Here is a 10,957-nt window from a genome sequence, read left to right as displayed (position 1 = left end):
GTGTTATTTTTTTAAATATGTGCACTGTAGGATGTTTAACAGTATCTATGGCCTCTACCTATCAGGTGCTAATAGCACTTTCTCCCCAGTTGTGACTATTAAAACTGTCTCCAGCAAATATCCCCTGGGAGGCAAAATTGTCCCTGGTTGAAACCACTTGGTGGTGAGGCATGGATAGCAGCCACTTAACGATATTCTGAAAAGCAGCTTTAGTTTTTGCATAAGATTCCCATGTTCAAATATCTGAGACTTTGACTTACTTCATTGAGTACATCCAAAGTTTCTCAGTTGAGGAGCTATTGCTTTTAGAAAGCCTTTCAGAGATCTGAAGGGACCTACCTTAATTATACTAGGATTGAGTACTTGAAGAGGCCATTCCTTGGGGCAGCGATTATGTATTTCCTATTTATGTTGCATACCAGCTCCTAGCATGATGCAGGCACAGAGTATGCTCTCAGTGAATGAATAGATGAGAAAGTAAAACAAGAAATGGACTGACCTAGCGAGATATATGTTTTCCTTCGGTTATGTAAGGTCTGTTAGGCTAACTGGCTGCACCATAGGCCATACCCTAAGTCGAGCCAAGGCGACCCCATGACCCACACGTACACCTCTGGCTGGCCTCCCCGAACTGGAAAGTCTGAAGGAACTGGAAAACCACAAAAGGAGAAGAAGTGATCAACCCCTGTGGTGCCTAATTAACTTTGAGACATTCTTTATTGTTTCTTATTCTGCCCTCAATCGATAAGGCCATTGGACTTTGTAACCGACCTTGGTCAACCTCATGACTCCAGACCCTACAACCCCCTCCCAGCTTGCAAAAAACCACCCTAAACTATAACTTTCCCCTGCTTACCCCAAACCTATAAAACCAACTCTTATCCCACCGCCCTCCGCTGACTCTCTTTTCGGATTCAGCCTGCCCGCACCCGGGTGAATAAACAGCCATATTGCTCACACAAAGCCTGTCTGGGGGGCTCTCTTCATTCAGAGTGCATATCTTAACAGGTTACCTCTAGGTATATGCTATGCCTCCCTTTACCTACAGAAGGTTACTGCAAAGAGCATCTTAGTGATCAAAAAGAGTTAATGTGGCTGAATTTAAAAGAAAACACCACCAAGCTTTTGAAATGATACTGCAAGGACCAGGAATTTAGCGAGATACTTTGGGGTTTTCATCACTGTTCTGCAGTAAATAATGCCACGAGGTTGAGAATGAAATCAACCATGGCCCTAGTCTGGAAATACAATGCCCACCAGTGGGTACATAAATACGCCAAGTACAGGAGTTTCTAGTACGATCTGCATCATCTTGTTTTGTTTCTCTATGGTTTGGGGACAAAGAGCTTAAAGTGGTCAGCGTCAGTATTATAAAGATGAAAGCTTCTCAGGGAGAGCTCTCGGCTCAGACTGCATTCAAGATTCAGGGCTGATCGATGTGGTGACGTCAAAAAAAAAAAAAAAAAAAAAGATTCAGGGCTTTCTGAGGCCTACAAACACAAATGCCTATTCCAGAGCAGTCATTTAATATGCCACGTCCTATTGTGGTTGGCGAAGTTTTCCCAAATCATCCCTTCTATGAAGCTGAAACTTAACCTTGTAGATTTGTTTTTGGAAAATTCTTTTTGTAGTCTGAAATCAGTTAGCTTCCACTTTGAAAATAATCATCTTTGTGCTATATAAATAAACAAACTTCTGACAAAGTTACCCCCCAGTCTCAGTGGGCTTTGACTTTTCCAAAAGAACAAAGTTGGGGCCAGTGGGAGGCTGAGGATGGGCCGTTCCTAATGTTTTGATTTTGTAGGAGGTGTTTTGATTGCTATAGAAGTAAGCAGAATATCCCCGCTGATCTCAATTACCATGGTCCCTTCATTAAAAGGTCCTGCCGGCATCACATTACTTCTGTGAAGAGAAGGGCTTGGCTGACAAAGCCACTCACAGCAGGGCTGTTTGACTCCCACTGGCAAACATCCCGTAGGGAACTTCTGCTTCCTGGAAATCACTCTCTTTCTAACTCAGGGGAGAGATTGTTCTCAACTGTTTTAAATGCCACCCTGTGCTCCGCAGGCCAAGGAAAGAAGAGGAGTTAATCGTTCCTTTCAGAACCAAAATTGAGCATCAAGGCAGAGATGGCAAAAAAGGAAGCAAGCTTTGAGGTCACTGGGAATGCAAAGAAAACTAACTTCAACATCGAAAGGTGTTGCTTCCCACCAACGGGCAGAAGCCCAGTGTTTCATGACCCAACTGTTTCTCTAATCCTCTCTGTGCCTAGTGCTCCAAAGCTCCTGACCTCACCAAAGAGGAAACGTTCAAATAGGAAAGATGAGAAAGATCAGAGACCAGTCCCTGATCGTCAAAGAGTTACAACTCAGTTGGGAGGCGGGGGAAGAATGCGAAATGTGCACAAATAACAACAAAACAGGGCAGAATGAGATGGTTTGGATGCCAGCACAGCTCTGTGGTCCCGTGAAAGAAGGAAACATACTCATTCGGTTCAGGGTAAAGAATGATTTCATGACATATGGAATGGATCTTGAAGAACGGATTGAATTTGCCCAGGAAGAGATGAATGCCCGTGTAGGGCAGGGAGGATTATATTTCTTGAAATACAGAAAATTAGCAAAGTATAATATAAACGTGGGCAAGTGTCCAAGAGAGGGAAAGAGAACAGGAAGAAATCCACTTTGCATTTTGAGGTTGTGTCATTTGGAATCCATTCAGGAGGGAGAAATCACATCAGTTATTATAACAGAGAGAGGTTAGTATAAGGAATAGTTACCTACATATAAACTTGTGAACTAGATAAGTAAAAAGGCAGTGCTGTGGTGAACCATAAGGAGCTGAGACAAAGATTGTGAGCCCCTATATACATAATTTGTATATTTTTCAAGATAATTTTTTTTCCAGAACACTAAAGTAATTAAAAAATACTGGGTGGACATTGTGGTTCATACTTGTAATCCCAGCAGTTTGGAGGCCGAGACAGGCAGATCGCCTGAGGTCAAGTGTTCGAGACCAGCCTGGCAAATGTGGTGAAACCCCATCTGTACTAAAAATACAAAAATGAGCTGGGCGTGGTGGCATGTACCTGTAGTCTCAGCTACTCGGGAGGCTGAGGTGGGAGAATCGCTTGAATCCAGGAGGCAGAGGTTACAGTAGGCTGAGATCGTGCCACTGCACTCCAGCCTGGGCAACAGAGTGAGACTCCATCTCAAAAAAAAAAAAAAAAAAGAAAAGAAAAAAAACATTGAAAAATGGAAAATTAGGTATATTGAAATTCACAATGTTATTTTTATTTTTCATTTTTCTGAGATAAAGTCTTGCTCTGTTGGCCAAGCTGGAGGGCGGTGATGCAATTTCAGCTCACTGCCACCTCTGCCTCCTGAGATCAAGCAATTCTCCCATCTCAGCATCCTGAGTCACTGGGACTACAGGCATGTGCCACCACACCCAGCTAATTCTGGTATTTTGTATAGAGACATGGTTTGGCCATGTTGCCCAGGCTGTCCTTGACTCTTGGGCTCAAGTGATCTGCCCACTTCAGCCTTCCAAAGTTCTAGGATTACAGGCATAAGCCACTACTGCCAGCCCACGGTGTTATTTTAAGTTTAAATATTTTACTTATGCCAAAAGCTAATTTAGTATCACTTTATATCAGGTTAAGCTAAGTAAAAATTATTAAAGATCATCTCTTGGACAGAAGAAATTGTCAAGCGTAGAAATTCTCTCAACTGAAAATGGAATTAGCAACAAAGTAGATTTTGAATATCTTTTTTTTTTTTTTTTTTTTTTTTTGAGAAGGAGTTCCGCTCTTGTTACCCAGGCTGGAGTGCAATGGCGCGATCTCGGCTCACCGCAACCTCTGCCTCCTGGGTTCAAGCAATTCTCCTGCCTCAGCCTCCCAAGTAGCTGGGACTACAGGCGTGCGCCACCATGCCCAGCTAATTTTTGTATTTTTAGTAGAGACGGTGTTTCACCATGTTGACCAGGATGGTCTCGATCTCTTCACCTCGTGATCCACCCACCTCAGCCTCCCAAAGTGCTGGGATTATAGGTGTGAGCCACCGCGCCCGGCAGATTTTGAATATCTTATTGATGAGTTTGTTTTTATTAAAACCAGTGGCCTCAGGCTCTAATATGGCTCAGCTGGCACTGGTCTCTCCTAAAATTCTGACATTTTGTTCATTATGGGTTTTTTCATTTAATTTTCATTTTTTAAAATATTGTATTTGAAGGCCGGATGTGGTGGCTTACGCCTGTAATCCCAGCACTTAGGGAAGCCAAGCGGGTGGTCACCTGAGGTCAGGAGTTTGAGACCAGCCTGACCAACATGAAGAAACCCCATCTCTACTAAAAATACAAAATTAGCTGGATGTGGTGGTGTGCATCTGTAATCCCAGCTATTCAGGAGGCTGAAGCAGGAGAATTGCTTGAATCAGGGAGGCGGAGGTTGCAGTGAGCTGAGATCGTGCTATTGTACTCCAGCCTGGGCGACAGTGTGAAACTCCATCTCAAAAAAAAAAATACACACACACACACACACACACACACACACATATATAGTATTTGAATATACAGTAATTTATTATGATTCCTTAGTATTAGTGTTCCCTTAAATTTTGTGCCTGAGGCAGATGCTTCATTGCCCTCACCCTAATCCCTGTCCTTTGAAAAGATAAAACAAGAACTGACAGCCCAGTAGGAACAGACAGCAGGCAGAAAGCACACAGGACACAAACAGGAGGCGCAAGTCCCTTCTTCCTCCCCAAGCAGAGGGAGCCAGAAAGGGAGCCCACAGGCAAAGTAGAAATGCAGGTTGCAAAGTCCTGGCCCCAGCATCAAAAAGTCAACTATAAAAGGATAGCTTTGGTGCCAAAAGGTAACAGCCTAAAAACTGGCATGGAGATGATTTCCCCTGAGCTGAATCCTGAAGGGTACATAGGATAATAATCATCATCACTTCTTGAGCATTCTTTGCAATGCTGCACAGTTAATCCATGAAAGTGTCTGAATCTAAACCTGTTTAAATCTCACCCAAAGGCCATGCTCTCAACCACTGTTCCATAGTGAAGCAGGGCAAGAACATTTTACACAAAGGAAAACGAAAGAGAGCAAGACAAAAAATAGAAAAACAACATGGCACATGATGAAAACAAGCAGTCTAATGTTAATATAACTGACATTGTAAACGATTTGTTGTGTGCCTGACACTTCACTAAATGTTATTCTGTGGTCTGAATGTGTGCTGGAAACTTAATCTCCAATGCAATAGTGTTGGGGGGCAGAACCTAATGAGAGGTGTCATCATTGCAGGAGTGGGTTCATTATCAAGGGAGTGGTGTCTTTATAAAAGACGAGTTCAGCACCCTTAACTCTTTCTTCTGTTTGCATTCTCTTACCATGTGATGCCTTCTACCATGTTACGAAGCAGCAAGCAGGTTCTCACCAGGTGCACACCCTCAATCTTGGCCTTCCCAGCCTCCAGAACCATATGCCAAATAAATTTCAAATATTTATAAATTATCCAGTCTGTAGTGTCATAATATTATGTACAGCAGCATAAAATGGACCAATGCATGTTTTTATCAAATTTTTAAAAATTCTTCTAACAACTCTATGAATAGCTGCTCTTAGTATTCCCATTTGACAGATGAGGAGACTAAGCCATAGAATACTACTTAAATTTTCCTGGGGTCACTCAGCTCATAAATGAAAAAACCAGAATATAAACAGATGCCTTGACCCCAGAGCCTTTGCTCTTGGTCACTAGCCATACATCTCCCACAGATCATAAAATAAACATGAGGCCAAAGAGGTATGGATGGTCCAGCTCATGAAGGTCATCCTGAAGAGCATGGACTTTAGTCTCTGTAGAGGACACAAACAAATGGAAGCACATTTTAAACAGCATGCGTTTTGTGTTTTGAATGGATCACACTGGCCTGAGCCCAGTTTGGAGGATAGATTTTAAACATACAAACAGGAATTAAAGAAGCCAGTTAGAAAGCTAATTCAGTGATTCAAATGAGCAGAAAGTAAGAGTTCTGATACTAAGCATGGAAAATAGGGGACATATTTAAGAGACTACAGTTTTTATTGACATAAATGTAAATATTTTCAGGGTACATGTGATAATTTGATACATTCATATTATCAAATCAAGGTAATTGAGATATCTATCACTTTAAATATTTATCATTTTTTAATGATAGGAACATTTGAATTCTTCTCTTTTTGTTAATTTGAACAATTTATTAACATTAACTGTAGTCACCCTACTAGTCTATCAAATACCAGGTGTTATTTCTTCTATCTAATTGTATATTTGTACCCATGAATCAACCTCTCTTTGTCTCCCCCTTCCCCGTACCCTTCCTGGCTTCTGGGACCATCAATCTACTCTCTTATTTTATACAATGCACTTTTTGGTATCTGCACATGCAATGTTTGGAAAAAGATATCTTTAAGACACTAATGGTTGGGTGTGAATGATGACGAACAGAAGAATAATGGGCTTTCAGGTTTTATTTTGGTTGGCTAACAGATTGTAGTACCAACCACTGAGAGAAATACCAGAAAACAAACAGTAGTTGAAATAGATCAGTTACTTCCAACATTTGAGTTTTCTGGAGTTTTGGGCATATGTAGAAAGGTAAAGTAAGCCAAATCCATACTATCTTTGTTATGCCAGCTAAGAAATTTTAACTTAATTTTATTGGAAATGAAGATTTGAAAATAAGTTTTGATTAATAAAATGTAATGATCATTATTGCATTTCTTCAGTTCTTTCAACCCAAAAGTTGATCCTCTCTTGGTAATAACTTAGGTAGAATTTCAGGCCTCTAAAATCTCTAAAATGTTTCTTAAAAGAAATGTATCTTGAGACCAATTTTAAATATGTTCCAACACGTATATTTACTGAACTGGTGAGCATTAAGCTACTAAGAACCTGACTAGAACTACAAAGGGCCTGATATTTTATCATACTTTCAAGACAATAAGTTGTCTGGCCACAATTTCAGAGATGTAGGCAAAAGACATGAGACTCTTGTGTCAGAGACAAAAGTCATTATTACTCACAGCTTTAGCAATAGCCAGAGTATTAGCATTTGCACCAGTTCTTCAAGCCCCAATTCCCATGGTGAAATATAAAGAAAGACAGATAAAGAGAGACCTAAGAAATGCTGTATGCTAAAGGAGAGGGACTTAAGTGCAGGGGACCTCTATATTTTATAATGAGCCATGAGCAAACTTCCTCCTTTGCTCCAGAAGGAGATACTATCTTTAACTTTCCAGGCTAATCAAATCTTCCCTTTGCTCTGGAGGGAGACAGTATTTCTATCTTCCAAGACTGTTGGCTATGCAAGCATCTTTGAAAAAATATCTCAAAACAAAGGCAGCTCTGTTCACAAGACAGGCAGAAATATGTGAGACATATAGAGGTTTATCTCCCAACAACTAAATGTTTTTATAATTTTTAAGCGACTTTATTGAACTCCTGACTTTCGCTTGGCAGATGCAATACACAAAAGCTTTGAAGACATAAAACATAAGGAGAACTAATTACGGAGGCTCAACAAATAGAAAGTGCAGTAATACCTAAAATAAGCAAACTAGGTAAATCAAACTCACTTGGAAATAGCAATAATCACAAATACATATTCTTAAAAATCAATCTTGCAGTGCTTGGGGAATGAGAGGCAGGGGACCAAAAGAACAGACCACAAAACAGGCCACTTATCTCCAGAAGAAATAACAAAATAATTTAGGAGCTGGTTAATTTGCTTGTTGGGGCTGACATTTGCATTTCTGTTTGCGGCAGAAGAATATACCAAAAATTGGCGACCAGTGATTCATATCCTGGCTGCAAAGATACTGTGCTAAAGAATCAGGGACTAGAATGGGCTTTAATGGGTAATAGTCCCATCTTGTATTCACACTTGAATGTCTGAAAGAGTTTTTACACATATTATCTTATACGCTTTCAATCAGCAGAGGCCAACATAGTGAAAAAATACAAGAGACTCAGAGGGAGCTGAGAAAGAAAGGAAGGTCCCCCCTTTCACTTGCTTAGAAGCCACAAACTTGTGCTGAAAATGATGTTGCTAGGCAACCACTAACTTACTCTATAGGCTTTGGGACTAGATGTTCTTGCTCTCTAGTACAGAGAAATAGCAGATTGAAGGCACAGGATAGAAAAGACTGATTTCTTGTTGATGATAGTGAATTCGCCTATCCCACGATGGGTCATTGACCATTGGTTTAGCTCCAAGAAAAGTCATGATCCCAAGGCATGCCTCACACATATCACATTTTGGAGGATTTTTTTAAGTTTACCTACACAGCTGTAAAATTTATTTTGCCTTTCAGGAATAATCAGTCAATCAAGTATAATTACAGGTAAGCCTCTGAAGAAACTTGTGTGGTAATGTTGACATGATACAACATGACAAAAGAATTCAGCTTCCTCTCAGGTTACACAAGATTTTTTTAAATTACAGTAGGAAAGAACAGGGAGAGAGAGACAAAATAAAAGGTTAAGCTCCTCTGGGTCATGAATTATTTAAGAAAAGAAGAAGAGAGAATATTAAAGGAACTCAAAACTTCATTTACAAATATTAAATTTAGCAGATTAGAAAATTACTCTGGGAAAAATTGGAAATTATTCAACTACAAGATAATAGGCATTTTATACAAAGGTAAATATTGGCTTGTTTAATTATTATGTATGTTCATCTGCCTACAGAACAAGTCTTTCTACCTTTGGTCATGAACTCATTCAACAACAAATTCTCCTAGAGCATCCCATTCCATCTAAAATGAGGGTACAAAATTCATTCATTAATTCAACAATAATTGAAGGCGAATAAGTGCAGGCACTATGCTAGTTGCTTGAGGGTATTATCGTGAACCATTAGACATTGTCATCTTTTGATAAGCTTAGAGTTTCACAAGGTGTTATTAGTTTGTTTTCACACTGCTGTAGTGAACTACCTGAGACTGGGTAATTTAAAATAGAAGAGGTTTAATTGACTCATAGTTCTACATGGCTGGGGAGGCCTCAGAAAACTTACAACCATGGCAGAAAGTGAAGGGGAAGCAAGGCACATGTTACATGGCAGCAAGAGAGAGAGAGGGTGCAGGGGAAACTACCACTTTTAAAACTATCAGATCTCATGAGAACTCACTCACTATGATGAGAACAGCATGGGGGAAACCACCTCCATGATCCAATCACCTCCCACTAGGTCTGTCCCTTGACACGTGGGGATTACAATTAGAAATGAGATTTGACTGGGGATACAGAGCCAAACCGTATCATTCTGCCTCTGGCTTTTCCCAAATCTCAAGCTCTTTTCACATTTCAAAATCAATCATGCCTTCCCAATAGTCCCCCAAAATCTTAACTCATTCCAGCATTAACTCAATTGTCCAAGTCCAAAGTCTCATCTAAGACAAGTCAAGTCCTTTCCACCTTTAAGTCTGTAAAATCAAAAACAAGTTAGTTACTTCCAAGATACAATCGGGGTACAGGCATTGGGTAGATGTTCCCATTTCAAATGGAGGAAATTGCCTAAAACAAAGGGGCCACAGGACCCATGCAAGTCCAAAACCTGCAGGGCACTCATTAAATCTTAAAGCTCCAACATAATCTTCTTTGACTCCATGTCTCACATTCAGGGCATGCTGATGCAAGACATGAGCTCCCATGGCCTTGGGCAGCTCCACCCCTGTGGCTTTGCAGGATTCTGCCCCCACAGCTGCTTTCACAGGCTGGCATTGAGTGCCTGTGGCTTTTCCAGGCACACAGTGCAAGCTATCAGTGGATTTACCATTCTGGGGGCTGGAGGATGGTGGTCTTCTTCTCACAGCTCCACTAGGCAGTGCCTCAGTGGGGACTCTATGTGGGGGCTCCAACCCCATATTTCCCCTCCGCAGTACCCTAGTAGAGGTTATCCATGAGGGTTCTTCCTCTGCAGCAGACTTCTACCTAAACATCCAGGCATTTCCATACATCCTTTGAAATCTAAGTGGAGGTTTCCAAAGCCCAACTCTTGTCTTCTGTGTACCTGCAGGCCCAACACCATATGGAAGTTGCCAGTGCTTGGGGCTTACATCCTCTTAAGCCATGGCCCAAGCTGTACCTTGGCCCCTTTTAGCTATGGCTGGAGCTGGAGCAGCTGGCATGCAGGGTGCCTATTCCTAAGGCTGCACAGAGCAGTGAGACCCTGTGCCCAGCCCATGAAACCATTTTTCCCTCCTAGGCCTCTGGGCCTGTGATAGGAGGGGCTGCTGTGAAGATCCTGAAATTCCTTAGAGATATTTTTCCCATTGTCTTGGCAATTGGCAAATTTCTGCAGCTGGCTTAGACTTGAATCCCTCACCAGAAAATGTTTTTTTTCCTACCACATGGTCAGGCTGCAAAGTTTCCAAACCTTTATGCTCTGCACATAAGTTCCAGTTTCAAACCATCGCTTTGTGAATGCATGTAACTGACTACGCTTTTAGAAAAAGCCAGGTCACCTCTTGAACACTTTACTGCTTAGAAATTTCTTTCACTAGATACCCTAAATCATCTCTCTCAAGTTCAAAGTTCCACAGATCTCTAGGGCAGGGTCAAAATGCCACCAGTCTCTTTGCTATAGCATAGCAAGAGTCACATTTATTCCAGTTTCCAGCAAGCTACTCATCTCCCTCTAAGACCACTTCAGCTTGGACTGCATTATCCATATCACTATCTGTATTTTGGTCAAAGACATTTAACAAGCTTTTAGGAAATTCCAAACTTTCCCACATTTTCTTGTTTTCCAAACCCACCAAACTGTTTCAACTTCTGTCTGTTACTCAATTTCAAAGTCACTTTCATATTTCCAGGTTATCTTTATAGCAGTACTCCACTATCCCAGTATCAATTTTTCTGTATTAGTCCATTTTCACACTGCTATAATGAACTACC

General features: G+C 41.0%; 1 pseudogene; it reads right to left on the bottom strand.

Annotated features, from left to right (window-relative positions):
* The window catches only part of LOC108313484, an 18,013-nt pseudogene extending 16,042 nt beyond the window's left edge, over positions 1-1,971 (bottom strand).
* Positions 1,972-10,957: the final 8,986 nt, after the last annotated feature.

This window comes from Cebus imitator, unplaced genomic scaffold (genome assembly GCF_001604975.1).
Source record: "Cebus imitator isolate Cc_AM_T3 unplaced genomic scaffold, Cebus_imitator-1.0 Scaffold138, whole genome shotgun sequence".
NCBI lineage: Eukaryota > Metazoa > Chordata > Mammalia > Primates > Cebidae > Cebus > Cebus imitator.
The sequence above is the reverse complement of the archived record's forward strand: the minus strand, read 5'-3'. Positions and strand labels throughout refer to the sequence as shown.